The 19,185-nt window shown below is 39.7% G+C and overlaps 2 long non-coding RNA genes and 1 pseudogene across 2 annotated transcripts; 2 read left to right on the plus strand and 1 right to left on the minus strand.

The window, feature by feature from the left end:
* Positions 1-755: 755 nt before the first annotated feature.
* On the minus strand, positions 756-11,634 carry LOC115162772 (interleukin-1 receptor accessory protein-like; annotated as a pseudogene).
* Positions 11,635-16,446: 4,812 nt separating this feature from the next.
* LOC115163945 (uncharacterized) lies at positions 16,447-17,159 on the plus strand. Its single transcript, XR_003869835.1, has 2 exons — positions 16,447-16,915; positions 17,046-17,159. It is a non-coding gene; the product is annotated as an uncharacterized LOC115163945 (long non-coding RNA).
* Positions 17,160-17,458: 299 nt separating this feature from the next.
* On the plus strand, positions 17,459-18,134 carry LOC115163946 (uncharacterized). The gene is made up of 3 exons (XR_003869836.1): positions 17,459-17,551; positions 17,867-17,971; positions 18,050-18,134. It is a non-coding gene; the product is annotated as an uncharacterized LOC115163946 (long non-coding RNA).
* The last annotated feature ends 1,051 nt before the right edge of the window (positions 18,135-19,185 follow it).

A 19,185-nucleotide genomic window follows, 5' to 3' on the forward strand; every position in this document is an offset into this window, starting at 1 on the left:
CGTTAGCCACAATAGCCACTTGGTAGCAACTAGCTAGCTGCGAAGATCTGTTATAATGGTCCAGAGCTTGCGGCAGGAATCCGGTGATGTAGTGGGAAAAAAGCAGTCCGATATGTACGTTTAGTTGCTGAATGTTTACGTCAAATTTTAGCTTGAATGCATGTGCTAATATATACATTTCTTATCTCATTAAACCACAAACCTTTCATTTTAGGCAAACAAACATATGATTTTGCTCATTAATGTGGGGAGGAGAGGTAGGCTCATTTATAGACATTATTTCTGTCTATTTAGGGGACACCTTTTGGCTGAAGTGCATCCCTACAGGCACAAATTCTGCAAAGCTAGATATTTTCCTATGATCAAATAAAATTATAGAATAGTTTTGATGGACTGTAAAAAACATACTGTGAAGACTTACTGTAAAAAAAGTGCACTGTAAAAACTTACTAACTAAGTGGACTCACCTCACAACTGTGCATATTAATCACACTGATTAAACGTTGCTATGGCAGATTCCACAGAATTTCAGTCTATACATTATCCACGATCAAAAACATTGACAAATGCACATTGTCAACATACTCATAGCTATCATAGATGTCACCTTCCAGAAATATATTTCAACCAGGAACTCCAAACACACAGACATGTGAAAGATAATAATATGCCATATGCATATTATGACAAACTTTAATGAAAATGTGATGAAATGTAGAAATAAAAAAAATACAAAAATTCTGATAAAACATTTACATAATATTAAATAATTACACACAACAATATAACATTTGTGGGACTCTTTCAAAAGAGCATTTAACAGAATGCAAAACAAATGAATGGCTTGTCACTCACAAAAAGGAAACAAGACTACAGTGAAATATTGGAACAATGGTGTTTATGTATATGCGTGTGTCTGTATGTCACGTATATGCTATTCTGTACTCTACGTGCGAGTTTCGTCTCCACTATGTTATTATGCACGCTGTGTGTCAATAGCTATATTCTCCAGTGGTATAGCGTTAATATCTTGGCTCTGTAGTGAGTCTTTTATCCTTCTGACAGGCAGCTCCACAAGCAGTCGCTTCCAGAACCTAGAGGACAGATCACTGGATTTGGCCCCTTTCCAATAGACCAGAGCCAGGGCCACCCTTGCCCACCTCAGCTCGCGCACCCAGCTGTCCCGCCTCAGTGGCTTATACTGGACCAGGATGACCCGTAGATGCCCACCCAACACCATGCTGTCAAGCCCTGCCTTGAGCTCCAGCAGGGCCTGGGACCCCTGGAGACCGTATCCTGGGCTGTGAACCACCAGTAGGCGGCGACTGCGGCCCACAAAGGTCAGCGTCTCGTCTGTGATGGCTGGGAAGGGGGAGGGGATCACACCATTCTCACTCAGTCACACAGCGTGTTTGAGGGGGGCGGCCTGTGCAGAGCCTTTATTCAGGCCAATCCTCCAAAACCTCTAATGGTAATAGCAAGTGTCATCGTTAGGGCCAGAGGAGGTTTGCTATGTGACCTGACCAGGGAAAACTCCAGGCCCTAGTTGTAGGCTATTAGGGACTGGAGTTTTTCCTGGTCAGGTCATGTGGTCAGGAAAACCTTCTGTCTGTAATCATCTCCAGTGTCAAGAGGACAAATTGCTCCTCCTCGCATACAAGATGTAGATGTTGTACTCCTTATCGTCTGAATGAGGGAGGAAGCGGAAACTCAGTAAGAATAAAAAAATATGTATTTCACAGATGTCATTAGTAGGGTCAGAAGTTTCCTGACCACATGACCTGACCAGGCAAAATTCTGGGTAACTAACTAAGGCCTGAAGTGCTTGGAGTTTTTCTTGGTCAGGTTTAATAACTTGGAGCCAGACTTTCTTGGTCAGGTCAGGTGGTCAGGAAAAACTCCTAGATCTAGATGGTTATTTTTAGCGAGGGCTGTCTGTACAGTAGGTGTCCCACCTGTACATTGTTCGTCGGTTCCGAACCAGGAGCGATAGAGCAGCAGCAGCACCAGCCAGAAGATGTGGTAGACCATGAACAGCACCAGCATCAGGAACAGAGTCACGCCCAGCTCCACGGATGGCAGGTACACTGAAAACGCAATACAATAAAGATTTGGGTGCCTAGGGCTAGCCTAGTGGGTACCATAGTCACCTGCAGCATATACTGTACCTGTATTCAGGGCACAGTGCAAAAGAATTGTACAAAGTGTGAAAAATAGCGTAAACCTCATTTTTTATTTTACTTATATTTAGGCAGGGGATTCCCATTGAGACCAATCTTGCAGTGTGATTTAACAATAGTTTAGTAAACTGAGCAATACATCTATAGTTGCTCTTTATAACGCACATTGCTGAAGAAAAGTTAAAATGTAATCAAATCAAATGTATTGGTCACATACACATGGTTAGCAGATGTTAATGTGAGTGTAGCGAAATGCTTGTGCTTCTAGTTCCGACTATGCAGTAATATCTAACAAGTAATCTAACAAATTCCCAACAACTACCTTATACACACAAATACACACAAATGTAAAGGGATGAATAGAATATGTACATATAAATATATGGGTGAGCAACGGCGTGCGGCATAGGCAAGATGCAGTAGATGATATAGAATACACTATATACATATGAGATGAGTAATGTAGGATATGTAAACATTATTAAAGTGGCGTTATTTAAGGTGTGTAGTGATACCTTTATTAAGTCAATTTATTAAAGTGGCCAGAGATTTGAGTCTGTATGTTGGCAGCAGCCTCTCTATGTTAGTGATGGCTGTTTAAGAGTCTGATGGCCTTGAGATAGAAGCTGTTTTTCAGTCTCTCGGTCCCAGCTTTGATGCACATGTACTGACCTTGCCTTCTGGATGATAGCGGGGTGAACAGGCAGTGGCTCGGGTGGTTGTTGTCCTTGATGATCTTTTTGGCCTTCCTGTGACATCAGGTGCTGTAGGTGTCCTGGAGGGCAGGTAGTTTGCAGGTAGATGCGTTGTGCAGACCGCACTACCCTCTGGAGAGCCTTGCGGTTGAGGGCGGTGCAATTTCCGTACCAGGCGGTGATACAGCCCGACAGGATGCTCTCGATTGTGCATCTGTAAAAGTCTGTGAGTCTTTTAGATGACAAGCCAAATTTCTTCAGCCTCCTGAGGTTGAAGAGGCGCTGTTGCGCCTTCTTCACCACGCTGTCTGTGTGGGTAGACCATTTCAGTTTGTCCGCGTGGAATCCGATTGGTCAGACCAGCGTTGTATTGACCTGAGCACGGGCATTTCCTGTTTTAGTTTCTGTCAATAGGCTGGGAGCTACAAAATGGATTCATGGTCAGATTTGCCGAAAGCAGGGCACGGGAGGGCTTTGTATGCATCGCGGAAGTTCGAGTAGCAATGATCCAGAATTCTGCCAACTCGTGTCGCGCATTTGATATGCTGATAGAATTTAGGGAGTATTGATTTTAGGTTAGCTTTGTTAAAATCCCCAGCTACAATAAATGCAGCCTCAGGATGTATGTTTTACAGTTTACATAGAGTCCAGTGAAGTTCTTTCAGGGACAACAAGGTATCTGCTTAGCCTCTACGGGCCACGGGGGCAGTATTGAGAATTTTGAAAGAAATATGTTCCCATTTTTAACTGCCTCCTACACCAACTCAGAAGCTAGGATATGCATATTATTAACACATTCGGATAGAAAACACTCTGAATTTTCTAAAACAGTTTGAATGGTGTCTGTAAGTATAACAAAACTCATATTGCAGGCAAAAACCTGTGAAAAATAGATAAAAAAAAAAGAGAATTTTGTGACTGTACTATTTAGTGTCATTGTTTTAAAGATACCACAGTGAGAAAGGATTCAGTTCGCAACTCCTACTGCTTCCACTAGATGTCAACGATCTTTAGAAAGTTGTTTGAAGCATCTGTGATAAATACACACCGAATTAGAAAGCTTACAAGTTGACACGTCATCACTTCATTTTTTGCGCCTGCGCATGAATCTGAGAAGAGTGCCTTTGTCATTATCGTTTATTCTAGACACTTGATAGGTTGTGTGAAAATATTACTGATGTTTACTGATGTTTCACGTTAAAAATGGAACAAAAGATTAGTGCTAAACAACGTTTGACATGTTTAAACAAACGTAAATAGATTATTTACTAGGTTTTCTTTAGTTTTTCGACGTGACTTTACACTGCCCACCTCATTTTGTGGGAGCCTACTGAACGCTAACTATTTGGACATAAATTATGAACTTTGTCAAAAGAAACCACATTTGTTCTGGACCTGGGATCTCTGGCAGCGCCTTCTGATGGAGATAATCAAAGGTAAGGGGATATTTAGAATGTTATTATCGATATTAGATTATGCTAATGCTAACGGTATAGCTTAGCTTAGCTTAGCATATAGCTTATTGTTGTTAGCATAGTACCCAGTTTATACAAAATGTGATTTCCCAGTAAAGTTATTTTGAGATCTGGCCCTTCGGTAGCAATTACGAGATGATAATATATTATTCTTTGAATGACAATATTATAATTTACCAATGTTTTCGAATAGTAATTCCGTGATTTGTAATGCTGGATTCACTGGGTGCATTCGAGCCGAAAAAAATTCTGAATTTCACCGCGACTGTAAATGCTGTTTTTGGATATAAATATGAACTTGATGGAACTAAAAATGCATGTATTGTATAACATAATGTCCTATGAGTGTCATCTGATGCAGATTGTCAAAGGTAAGTGCATAATTCTAGCTAGTTTTCTGTCTGTTGATGCCCTTCTTTGAATTGGCTAAACATTACACGCAGCTATTGTCAATGTACTCTCCTCACATAACCTAACTTTATGCATTCTCCGTAATGCCTCTGAAAATCGGACAGCGTGGTTAGATTTAGGAGATATATCTTTCAAATGGAGGAAAATAGTTGATTATTTGATTTTTTGAAATGATTACTCTTGCAGTTTTGAATTCCCCGCCATGGTCACATGACAATGAATCCCAATACCGGGATAAGATCGGGATAAGATCCTCAACAGGTTAGGGGGGATATACATGGCTGTGACTATAATCGAAGAGAATTTTATTGGAAGATAATGTGGTCGGCATTTGATTGTAAGGAATTCTAGGTCAGGTGAACAAAAGGACTTGAGTTCCTGTATGTTGTTGTGATTACACCATGAGTCATTAATCATAAGGCATACACCCCCGCCCTTCTTCTTACCAGAGAGATGTTTGTTTCTGTCGGCGCGATGCGTGAAGAAACCGGGTGGCTGTACCGAGTCTGACAACGTATCCCGAGTGTGCCATGTTTCCGTGAAACAGAGAATGTTGCAATCTCTGATGTCTCTCTGGAATGTAACTTGTGCCCTAATTTCGTCCACCTTGTTATCTAGAAATTGGACATTGGTGAGTAATATGCTAGGAGGCGGTGGATGGTGTGCTCACCTTCTGAGTCTGACCAGTAGGCCTCTCCGTCTGCCTCTCCTGCGGCAACCGCCTTGTTTTGGGTTGGCCTCTGGGATAAGATCGCATGTCCAGGGTGGAGGTCCAAACAAAGGATCCTCTTCGGGAAAGGTGTATTCCTGGTCGTAATGATGGTAAGTTGACATTGCTTTTATATCCAATAGTTCTTCCCGGCTGTATGTAATAACACTTGAGATTTTCTGGGTTAACAATGTAAGAAATAGCACATAAAAAAAACAAATAACTGCATAGTTTTCTAAGGATCTGAAGCGAGGCGACCATCTCTGTCGGCGCTATCATCTTATCTGTCTCATTATAATCGCACTGATTATGACGTTTATTGTAATTTTTGCACTTTTCATTATTTCTTTTGCAGTATGAAAATGTCACCCTCAGTCTGTGGTTGCCTGGTATCAAATACCACCCCTCCTACCTGTATGTCTCATCCTGCTCTCCCTTTCTGTTATGACTGCTTATCCCAACAAAATTCATAAAATAGAAAAGGTCTGTGTGATATAGCCAACCTTTCTAGGCTAGAGGATAGGTGTTTTCTCTGGAAATAAGAATGATACTATACTTTGTTTGTTAATTCTTTAGAGTCTAAGATGTAGGGGGAAGGGGGGGTGCTAAGATGACATATGGAATTGTTTTAAGAAGGTCATACTATGGATCATTTAGCTATTTGATTTAGAATTTTAGGACCTCTTTAGGTATAAAAAAAAATATGTAAAAAAATTATTTGTTAAAATATTGATTTTGGCCTTTACTACTAAAGCCCATAGAAACACATTGAATAACACATTCAGAAATGGCAAAAAATAACAATAAATCATAAGAAACAAGGTTTTGAAGTGTCTGTCCTAAATCTAGGAGATATAAAACAAACTCAGGAAATATATAAATATATACATATATATATATTTTTTTTACACATATTTAACCCCTTTTTTGGGTCGGCACAAAACTACTTTCATACATCCATTCGTTTTTTTTACCGTTACCAGTTACCTTCAGACGAGTCTTGTGACACTTGTGGGGGTCTTAGAGAAAAACGGAGATGACCATTGTGTTTGTGAGAATCTCCCCTTTTCACAGTCGGGGGCCCTATTAGTTTAGTGGTTTGGACGCTACCAAACAGAAGTTGGCACATCGACAGTACCGACTACCGACTTTTTTTGTTATGTAACTTAGATTGATGCACCGGTGCGTCAATCGACTATAGGGGTTTAAGCACCTTTCACACGAGTCATTGCAGCCCAATGTGCTTCACAAGTTATTGATTGAAATAATAAAACATAGTCGTACACTAAAGAATGTAGCATGTAAAAATAAAACAAAAAATACCAAGTGAAAGACCAGAGCAAGATATAAAACAATGGTATAAAAATAATCCTAATAAAGGAAACAATAAAGATCATTTATCAAATGTTAAAAGCAATAAAACTGAGAATAAAAGGCAAGCTAGTTAAAAATCAAGATTAGAATATGTTTATATTTAAATCATGTTACAGTAAACAGTCCAAATTTGATCTCTGCTGCTTACCCTCTGCAGAGGTGAATGAAATAAATATTTCACAACTTTTTCCATTGAGAGTTTTTTTAATTCTACCATGGTAACAATCACACAACAGTCCACAAGATAAAACACAGAGCACTAGCTACCCATTAATTTCCCATAGTGACTAATACACAAATGATCAACAAAGGTCATATTGTGTCATGCTATGCTCTGTGGTGTGCTGACTCATTCCTCACCCTCCTCTTCTAGCACTGCCCTGCGGGTGGCCACGCCTCGGTCGTTGCGTCCGGAGCAGTTGTATTCTCTGGTCAGGTCCTCTGAGCTGAAGTCCTGGATGCGGAGCAATTATCAACTGTCCAGTCCCCCAAAAAATCCAACACCACCCTGTAGGATAGAGAGATAAGGGGAGGAGATGTGGGGAAGGAATAAATTGGACAGGAGTGACAGAAGAATGAGAGGAGAGGATAGAAACAAACAAAAATAACAGTATAGAAGAAGAATAGAGATGAGAAGAGAAAATAACAGAAGAGACGAGACGAGACAAGAAAAGACAAAAGAGGATGAGACTTACCTAGAAGTGTTTGAGATGCGGCGATCAGCTAGCTGCTCTACAGTCTTCCCATCGATGGTCCACCAGGTCTTCCTAGGTAGGGCAACAACACTGCATGTGAGATTCACCTCTGACCCTGCAACAGTCACCATGGCGATCAATGTCTACTGTGCTACTGTGTCACCATGACAATATCACCCCATCGCTACAGGGCTTTATATGCTTTGTAAGGGTATAAAACCCTGTGGTAATATCGCCTATCTACATTACCTCTTTCTGAACAGGCCCTGAGTTTGGCAACAGTTTGGCTATGTTGTGTGTTATGTCTTGTTCCTTCTTTCAGCAAATTAAGGTTACATTCATAAAGTGGTGTATAATTAAGTGATATTGCTCGAGAAGCTGGTGTTTGGAGGATATATTGGCATGGGTGTTGTTAGGCCTGAGACGAATATATCCTCCAAACACCAGCTTCGAGGGCTGATGGGGTCTAATCCGGCCCACGGGTGGTTTTGAAACCCGAATGAGTTTGACAGCCCTGGCATAGTAGGTATAGTTCAATACATCAGAGCTTGTCGAACAGTCAGACTATTTGGATTTCATACAACCATGACAGCCAAAGCATAAGATATGTTCAGCAAACTCAAAACATAAAGGTTGATTTAACTTAGAAAGTTCTAAACCTTAACAAAAAACAATTACTAAAACATTGGAGAGGCCTCAAATGTTGTAATCACTCATGAAATCAGTCAAACTTTATAAATCAGTCTTGAAATGGCACAACATGGGCATTCGTTTAGAAAATAAAGGAATGTACTGTAATTTACTATCCGGCATCTTAGCTGAACATTTGTTGTTCATTTTACAGCTAACAAATGTAATAATTTGCTATACCATAATGATTGTAGTCTACAGTATTATATTGTAAACTGGTGTAGCAGCACATTACTGTATGATTTACTGTAAAAATAAAAATACAGAAATCCATTACAGTGCTGGTTTTCTGGTTGAGAAGACATAATATATCCAGACTACAATGAACTGGTCTTTGTTACAAGCAGGTCAAGACAACATTTTCATGATTTGATCAAGACGTCATGTTTTCTGGTCAATTAAGGCGAGGCACCACACTCTAATGGTGTTTCTTTCCCCTTAATCATATCACAATCAACTTTTACCAGTTGAATGTAGACAGAAATATAATACTTTTTTGGTATATATTTTTCCTGAAATATTGTATTAAAATACACAAATGAGGTGGTCTCTCATAAATATGCTCATACTTGCAAATCCCCCAAATACATTTCTCTAGACACAATTTAGACTGCAAAACACCAAACACCTATTTAGACCCAAACACCATCTCTTCAAAGTATGTTATTATAGTCCAGTTTGTTACATTCTCTATGAAAAGGGGCTTTTAAATTATGTCTAATTCTAAATAGTGAGCTTTGACATTTTTTGATGTATAGTATGTCCATTTTAAAGTGGTTAAAATTCATGAAATTTTGATGACACTAGTATGATAAACTAAAGAAAATGTACATTTTCATCAAGATTTTGAGATTTTTATGTTGACTTTTTGAAAATTAATACACCAAAATACCAACAAATCTAAAAAATGATAGGTAGATGGAAAAATGTAATTTTAGCCTGCGGTGCCTGGCCAAATTATAACCAAAACATGTTTACAAAACATCCTTGTAACACCTAGTATACAATCTGACAACAATGTTTTCCCCCCTGGGGTTTATTAATGATACCAGTGCTTTTTAATAAGGAACCTATTTTGAAAATTGTATCAAGTAATACACCTTCTTAGCTGCTATTGGTACTATGTACTGCATCCAAGTGATACTACTAGCCTTTCTCTCATATTGTAAGTGAAGTGAGTTGTACACAGACAGATTGAGGATCCCCTTACATGGTACCAAGTGACAGAGTGGCTAGCATTAGGCAGCATGATGTCCTCCAGGTCAGGGCAGGTTAGGGTCCTGCCCTCCTGTATGGGCGCGATTACTAGGGTGGGAGGCACGGCAGCCTTCACCTCACAGTTAGGGTCCTGGCCACGTGGCACCACCTCCAGACACACAGCAATCTTGGCACACAATGTCCTGTTTCTGAGAGGGTAAAGTACACACACACACACACACACACACACACACACACACACAAACACACACAAACATTAATGCTACACATACATCACAACTGCTGCTACCAGACTTTTTTTAGGGGGCAGATCAGCTTTAACATTGCAGAGAGATAGTGGCTTCCAGACTTCCTATACAGTTGAAGTCTGAAGTTCCAATACACTTAGGTTGGAGTCATTAAAACTCCAAAACTTTCAACCACTCCACAAATGTCTTGTTAACAAACTATAGTTTTGGGAAGTCGGTAAGGACATCTACTTTGTGCATGACACAATTAATTTTTCCAACAATTGTTTACAGACAGATTATTTCACTTATAATTCACTGTATCACAATTCCAGTGGGTCAGAAGTTTATATACACTAAGTTGACTGTGCCTTTAAACAGCTTGGAAAATCCCAGAAAATGATGTCATGTCTTTAGAAGCTTCTGATAGGCTAATTTACATCATTTGAGTAAATTGGAGGTGTACCTGTGGATGTATTTCAAGGCCTACCTTCAAACTCAGTGCCTCTTAGCTTGACATCATGGGAAAATCAAAAGAAATCAACCAAGACCTCAGAAAAAAATGGTAGACCTGTACAAGTCTGGTTCATCCTTGGGAACAATTTCCAAATGCCTGAAGGTACCACGTTCATCTGTACAAACAATAGTACGCAAGTATGAACACCATGGGACCACGCAGCCGTCATTACCGCTCAGGAAGGAGACGCGTTCTTTGGTGCGAAAAGTGCAAATCAATCCCAGAGCAACAGCAAAGGACCTTGTGAAGATGCTGGAGGAAACAGGTACAAAAGTATCTATATCCACAGTAAAACGAGTCTAATATCAACATAACCTGAAAGGCCGCTCAGCTAGGAAGAAGCCACTGCTCGAAAACGGCCATAAAAAAGAAAAAACCACCAGACTACGGTTTGCAACTGCACATGGGGACAAAGATCGTACTTTTTGGAGAAATGTCCTCTGGTCTGATGAAACAAAAATAGAACTGTTGGCCATAATGACCATCGTTATCTTTGGAGGAAAAAGGGGGAGGCTTGCAAGCCGAAGAACACCATCACAACCGTGAAGCACGGGGGTGCAGCATCATGTTGTGGGGGTGCTTTGCTGCATGAGGGACTGGTGCACTTCACAAAATAGATGGCATCATGAGGAAAGCAAAATTATGTGGACATATTGAAGCAACATCTCAAGACATCAGTCAGGAAGTTAAAGCTTGGTCGTAAATTAGTCTTCCAAATGGACAATGACCCCAAGCATACTTCCAAAGTTGTGGCAAAATGGCTTAAGGACAACAAAGTCAAGGTGTACGCAAGTGGCCATCACAAAGCCCTGACCTCAATCCTATAGAAAATTTGTAGGCAGAACTGAAAAAGCCTGTGCGAGCAAGGAGGCCTACAAACCTGACTCAATTACACCAGCTCTGTCAGGAGGAATGAGCCAAAATTCACCCAACTTATTGTGGGAAGCTTGTGGAAGGCTACCCGAAACATTTGACCCAAGTGAAACAATTTAAAGGCAATGCTACCAAATACTAATTGAGTGTATGTAAACTTCTGACCCACTGGGAATGTGATGAACGAAATAAAAGCTGAAATAAATCATTCTCTCTACTATTATTCTGACATTTCACATTCTTAAAATAAAGTGGTGATCCTAACTGACCTAAAACAGGGATTTTTTACTAGGATTAAGTGTCAGGAATTGTGAAAAACTGAGTTTAAATGTATTTGGCTAAGGTGTATGTAAACTTCCGACTTCAACTGTAGATAGTTGTCAAAATAAAAAGTATGCATGCATGAGCATTAGTTTGCAATTTAGGTGGTTTTGATTGAATTCCAGCCTGAGACACAGTGACCTGTGGAATGGGAATATTAGAAACACAGAAATGAAGATGAGAGGACTATGAACATGGCACAAAAGATGGTCAAATATAACAGCCCAACCTCACATTCAATTCGTGCATATATGTACAAAATGTATTTCAGCGGATTTCGTGCGTTTTTGTGCATTTTTGTGTGGTTCAATTAGTTCGAAAATACACACATTTGTGTGCTACTTAATTAGTGCGAAAATACACGAATTTAACCAGTAGGCGACACACAAGCCTTTGCAACAACCATAGACGCGATAGCCTGTATTTCATTATTTATTTATTTTATGTTATGAATATATAGACATTTTGTCTTTTTTGAATCCCTATTAAAACATTGTGGTTGTATGCCTATATGATTTTTCTGAACAGACTTTTCAGTATAGAATGAATGTATGCAATGCATGATGGCGAATGGTGTTTTATTCGGTTGTTGTTCCATGTATTTCTTACAAAAAACAAACGTGTAAACCATTTTTATTGACCAGAATGTAATTGAAAATACAATAGCAGCCTTGCCATTGTCCATCAATACCAAAACTTTTTTCTTTTTTTTCATATAACATTTTGGGAAACGTATGCAGTCATTGTAGGCTTAAATTTGGTTACAAAACGTTAACACGTACTAAGGCTAGGGTGGAATTGTACTATGAGCTGGCAGATGTCTAGACCCTGGACAGATAACAGGTAGGTCGCCAGTTCGTCCCTTGTTGTCAGAAATACAGCATACATACACATTTGTTTTGTGTTTGTTAAAGTGTTTGCTTTTAAAAACGTGTTAAACCTGTAAGGAAGGTTACGTAACTAAGGTGAATAAAGAAAGTTGCATACACAACATAGAATGTGTGGATATTTTTGTTGCATTACTTGCATATATTTGGATATCATTCTCACTTATTATTTTAGCCACCTATACATTAGGCTATATATTCCCCTTTTTCCTCTTTGCATCTTCAAAGAAATACACATTGCCACTCAATCTGTATTCCTCTTGTGACTTCTCCTTGGAAGAAGGAAAGAGGGACCCTAGAAGGGACGTAAAGGAGTTGATGAAATCCTGTTAAGACAGACAATCATGTGAGAGGAGGTCCTAACTAGTCAATGATCGAAACCTGTAGACACTGTAGCCTTTAAGGACTGGAGTTGCACACATGTCATAGAACAACATGAAAAAGAGAGTGACAGACTAATAGTGCGTTGTTGGTAAATGGTGACAGACTGACTGATCTGCAAGTAATAATAATAAATATGTATTTGTTATGCAAAGTGATTTGTAGATCAGTCAGTCTGCGTGTGGAGGAGCCAGGAAGCCAGGAAGGCAACTACATCCACTTCTGTTGGTAAGTTTCATCCCGTCTAGGTGTATAATTTTATTGGTCCCTGATGTGACTTTTTCCTTTCGAACATACTGTATCGTAGCATATCAAACATTTGTTGCCGTACCATAGGCCTGTCTAGTACTATCTACCCACAGCACATAATACATTACATGCAGGTCTGATCCCACTTTTCCCTGTCTCTAACTGTTGTCTGTCTCTGATGAAAATACATATTTAACGAAAGGAGAGTCAGAACTACAGCAAATCTTTTGAATTAAAAACCTTTTTATTACAAATTCTTTCAGCTCCAAGGGCCAGTACATCAAGAGCCAGACTAGTGCAACATTTTGGGCCAGTCACTGATGAGGAAGAATCAGGTATTGATGAGCGATTTAATATATTAATCTATACAATTCCTTGTTATTCAGTGGCCTTGTAATTCATTTATTGTATTTTTATTAAATCTGTAATCGGTAGTTGAAACAATAACAAAGCACACTCCCCTCCCCTGTTTTGGTTAAAAGCTGAGTGATGGGGTTGGCGAAATGTAACCACTTTCAATTTATTGACAGAGCTATTATTGCAATAACTTACCATCAGTGTTATTAAAATAATAGTTTTAACTATGTTTTAAGGCAATACAGGGTTTTTTTACATTTACTTTGTTTGCAAACATTGACTAAAACAAGCTTATAGTTTGGGTTCTGATGGGGTATGACAGTTGAATAAAACTCATGAGGCATTAATAAGTTATAATCTTCTAGAATCAATGGGTATATATCATTAATATAAATCCAAAAATGGCTTTATCAACTTCTGAATGCCCCTGTAAGTCTAATCCTTTCCTTTTTTGCATATCTTATTTTAGAGACAAGGACCAGTGAATTGGAATCCACTCCAGTTTTAAACATTGATAAATAAATAGGTATGTTTAAATAGTTTTACTTTCAAAATTGGGGTCATCTTGGTGTTACTGAATTATACTGCACTACGTCTTTATTTTGACAGTGATGCAACATTTTTAAATGTGGCTCAAGTCTCCAGAATTTCGGATTTGAGATCAAATGTTTGATATGAGGTTACAGTACAGAATGTCACCTTTTATTTCGGGGTATTTTCAGACTTTTCTGATTTACCGTTTCGAAATGAAAGCCCTTTATATGTCTAGTTGCAAGTTTTATTAGTCGTATGTACAGGATACTGACAGTAACACCATCCAATGAAATGCTTACTTGCAGGTTGCTTCTCGACATTTTAGCATCACTGTCCAAATACTTCGGTAGGGGAGGGCAATAACAACATCCTGGCAGAGCTTTTTCCTGCACATTTCCTTTAATATGAAGCAATGGAGTTAGTCTTAGTTGAATTCATTCAAATCCACTATTGGAATGTTTACACAGTGTCTTTCCTTTTGTAACCACTGTTTGTAATTGTGGAAGCCGGAAGCATTTGCCTTTGAGGAGAGTTTACTCTGTAGTCAAAATACACTGAGTGTACAGAATAGTCATAATATTGAGTTGCACTCCCTTTTGCCCTTAGAACAGCCTCAATTCGTCAGGGCATGGACTCTACAAGGTGTCGAAGGCGTTCCACAGGGATGCTGGCCCATGTTGACTCAAATGCTTCCCACAGTTGTGTCAAGTTGGCTGGATGTCCTTTGGGTTGTGGACCATTCTTGATATACACAGGAAAATGTTGATCGTGAAAAACTCAGCAGCATTGCAGTTCTTGACACAAACCGTTGGACCTGGCACCTACTACCATACCCCTTTCAAAGGCACTTAAATATTTTGTCTTGCCCAGTCACCCTCTGAATGGCACACATACACAATCCATGTCTCAATTGTCTCAAAGCTTAAACATCCTCCTTTAATCTGTCTCCTCCCCTTTATCAACACTGAAGTGGATTTAACAGGTGACATCAATAAGGGATCATAGCTGTCACCTGGTCAGTTTGCCAGGGAAAGAGAATGTTTTGTACACTCAGTGTGTTTTTGCTGTTTTAAGAACATTCAGAATTTCTATTCGACGATGGGATCAAGTTCTATTGTTTGATATTCCAATTTAGACTACTCAATATTTTGGTCTGCCCTGTAATTGAATTTACTGTAGAATCAAAGCTGAGGTTTTTGGCTTGTCACACCATAGATTGTGCAGAGATCTATTTGCTGTCACCTACTTACAGCCCTATGTGCGTTTTAATAGATTAATTATATAATATTCTTAATTTAATCCTTTTCACATTTTTGTGTTTTCAAGAAAGCAATACTTCATTGAGAATTTAACATCCTCCTAGCTGATTTAGAAGACCCTGAGTGATCAAATCCTGCTGTGCCTGGTGCATCACACAGTTGGAGTGTGAGGAAGGAACTCTCACATGATAGGTGGAGGGAGTCCAGGCCTGAGATTGTAGATTCTCTGCTGGCTGCAGAGCATGCTTCTCAGAAGATCTGTCAGTCATGCAATGTGAAAAGGGCTATTCTGAGATGTAGAGACTGTCTGCTGGAACAGCTTTACTGCGAAGACTGCGATGTCTCTACACATGCAAAGTTCCCCCTGCACAACAGACAAGTCCATGATGGAGAGATTCTACACGCTCCTTTCTCCAACTACAGCCATATCTCTCCACACTGATGGCAAATGTGCACTTCATGAACAGGGTGTGTGTTTTTTTGCGGCTGAATGTATTTTATCAAAGTTCAAATGTATTCTTGTTTATTGTTGTATATAAATATTGTCCCTATATTGTTTCTTACCATTGGACGTACCAGAGGTGATATGTGGTTGCCTGACAAGCACCATCCATGTTGGCCCTGGGAAACATATAATCCTCGTAGGAATAAATGGTATGTATAATATCTACAAGAACCAAACAGTGATGTAGCAATGCAATGTAAAACAACATTAATTCAGACTACATTTTTTTCCTCAAGGTCGCTATAATGTCATAGTGCCTGTGCTGACCTGCACAACCTGTCTTAGCACCTGGACAGCAAACTTGGCAGATCTGATAAAGAATGGGTACTGGCCTGCCACTGTCAACTGTGACACCATATACCAGGTAGATCTGTTCAGCTCTTTTGAGGAGCTGAAAGTGTCAGCCCCAGGAATGTCCCGTCTCGCATTTATGCGGATTCTGGAGCAGCGAACTGACTTCTTTAGCAGGGTAACAATAAATTATGCTCAGCTTTACCAATGTATGACTTCAGGTTAACAATATGTTACAGTTATGTTACACAAAGCGTTGTAACAAAATGTATTTCCAGTACTACAACTATGTTAAAACTGCAGGTCTCTTGCTACAGTATGTGTTAGCCTCCTGCACAACTGTCCTACCATGCCCCTTATTTGTGCCCCTCTTGCATCCAATATTTCCTGCTCTTTACAACATAAGTACTCGTCCTACTTTTGCATTGGCTAAAACCTGCTTTGCTGTCAACACTATGCACTGGCCCTGCCTTAACTCAAATCCAGTCAGCCATAGTGAATTATAGTATGTTTTGTTTATACAATTGTTGTAAGTTATTTCATATATTTTTATATGTATTTTTCCCTTACCAGAACGGAATGATCTGTGGGGACACTTCAAAAAAGCTACTTTGAGTGGACGTACTGCCGCTCTGAAATTGATCAGGTCTGTGATATACAGTACCTTGACTGCCCAGCCTGTTCCCCCGGCATGCTTGCAGTGTCAGTGGACGGGAACAAGAAGCTGTATCGATTCAAAAAAGGGTGGACCCTCTTTAGCTAAAGAGTTGTCAAGGAAAACAAACGACAAACTTGATGAAGAGGGACTCGAAGTTGCCGTCTGCCGCCACGGAATACTTCTAAGGAGCCTCAACATGATGCGTGGAGAGATATTTGCGTACCCACTGTTCTTGCAGAAGAAATTGTCTGGCAGCAGGAACATACAATTCATGTGTACGGATGTGATCTGCAAATTTTGGCCATACCTGACCAAAGTTGCCCTTCATTGTCCAGAGCTCGCCACTCTTCTAGACATGAAGCCACTTCTTTCCGTCATGCATGCAAAGGCACATCGTTTGAAATGCGAGGTACGTTTTTCTTTATTAAACTGTTCAAAGAGAATTTCCAGCTTCAGTCGTTTACAAGGCTTCCCATTTAGATGTTTGTTATTCACATAATTGCAATATTAGGTCAATATTTTTTTTAATGTAAATTAAGATTAAGTGGGGAGGACGGAATCAGGAAAGAGCTGGCACAACTCTGGGGGAGGAAGTGGAACAAGGGAACAGCTTCTTGTCGAGGGCTGCAATCTGTTCCAAGCAAATGTCCAAAGGTGGTAAACAATTTGTTTAAGGTTGTTCTATTCAGCTATGTTAATACTTATCTGTAATAAGGAGTTCTATTTGGCTTTTCTAGCAAGAACGGACATGCTAACCATCCAGGCCATGGGGTGGCACAGAAGGAAGAAAAACAACCTGCACAGAGTATTGTCCAGAAGATACTTGAAGGTGTATTGTGTGGATCAATACATTTATTTTAGAAGTGTTATATCTATGCATTTATTTTAAAACAATTCATTATTCAGTTTTGTTTTTGTCTTAATTCTCAGACAACAGCAAAAATCCAGGAGACCCAGACTCTCGAAAAGTTTAAGAGTGATTTGGGTGTAGGCGATGAGACTTTGTACAACTGGACAACGGAAGTTCAGCAATGGGCTAATACAGGTAAATGAAAACAAAAACTAAATAATTCTAAATGTAACTCTCCTGGACTGTCACCTTGACGTAGTGTAGAGGCTTGCGTACTCCAATGAACCTGAGCGCTAACCCTTAGAGGGTGTTTTCCACCGGCAGGTGCAATCAAGCCGGACAGGTGGAAGGGTAGGAGGCAGACAAAATATTTCCTGGAGCTCACTCACCCCCCACATAACAAATCATTTGTTACAGAAACCTTCAAAGGCCCTATGTTCCTCCAGGAAGTGAGTGCAACTACTCACCATTGGAGATACATTGTTAATTTATAGATTTATTGTATTTCAGAGGAAACAAATGAGAACATGAATGGTCCCCAGGTACTACAGAGAACAATTGAAGTCCTTTTTCTTAGCATCAAACAAAGGAAACAGAACCTCTACCGTCAGACAGGTTTGTTAAATTTTCTCTTTCATTTCAAAGTCATGAAATGTAACAAATAATTCCATTCTCCTTTTGTTTTGATGACAGATGGATGCAAGAAAAGACACCCTCTGCGCAGAAAGATATTGGAAGAAAAGGCCAAATTGACAGCTGCCATAGAGTAGTACAACACCCTTGTACCATATTCAGCAATACCATCTGCAGATGAGATCCTTTCCGCAGACCTTCATGCATGGCCTTGGGAGCTGCATGGACAAAGTAAGTAGTATGTTTATGTGTCACAATACCTATGTTTCTGTTTTGCTTATCTGTGTTTGTTCAGTTGCGCAAACACAGACAGCACTGCCAGCACTGCCAAAGTTACAAATCCACATTGCAGTCTTATGAATTTACAGCTGACCTACTCACAAAGAAAATAGCCTTTGACCGTGTGATGCTCCTGAGACGGCTGAAGGAGGAGGAGTTAATTGTTCTAAAGGAAGTCAAGCAGCACTGGGAAAGCCTAAAGAGGGAGTCGGAGAATGTGCAAGACCTTGCTTCACATGTGGCACTTGACATAAGCAGGCAAAGTTGGGGAACTTTCATTAATATGTACAATTGATGATGGCACCCTGTTTTCACTATATATTTTACCTCTTGGGGATGTCATTCGAAAACATAATGTTAAATTTCACTGCTATGCGGACGACACACAGCTGTACATTTCAATGAAACATGGTGAAGCCCCAAAATTGCCCTCGCTAGAAGCCTGTGTTTCAAACATAAGGAAGTGGATGGCTGCAAATTTTCTACTTTTAAACTCGGACAAAACAGAGATGCTTGTCCTAGGTCCCAAGAAACAAAGAGATCTTCTGTTGAATCTGACAATTAATCTGGATGGTTGTACAGTCGTCTCAAAAAAAACTGTGAAGGACCTCGGCGTTACTCTGGACCCTGATCTCTCTTTTGAAGAACATATCAAGACTGCTTCAAGGACAGCTTTTTTCCATCTACGTAACATTGCAAAAATCAGAAACTTTCTGTCCAAAAATGACGCAGAAAAATTAATCCATGCTTTTGTTACTTCTAGGCTCGACTACTGCAATGCTCTACTTTCCGGCTACCCGGATAAAGCACTAAACAAACTTCAGTTAGTGCTAAATACGGCTGCTAGAATCCTGACTAGAACCAAAAAATTTGATCATATTACTCCAGTGCTAGCCTCCCTACACTGGCTTCCTGTT

This window comes from Salmo trutta, chromosome 26 (genome assembly GCF_901001165.1).
Source record: "Salmo trutta chromosome 26, fSalTru1.1, whole genome shotgun sequence".
NCBI classification, from domain to species: Eukaryota; Metazoa; Chordata; class Actinopteri; order Salmoniformes; family Salmonidae; genus Salmo; species Salmo trutta.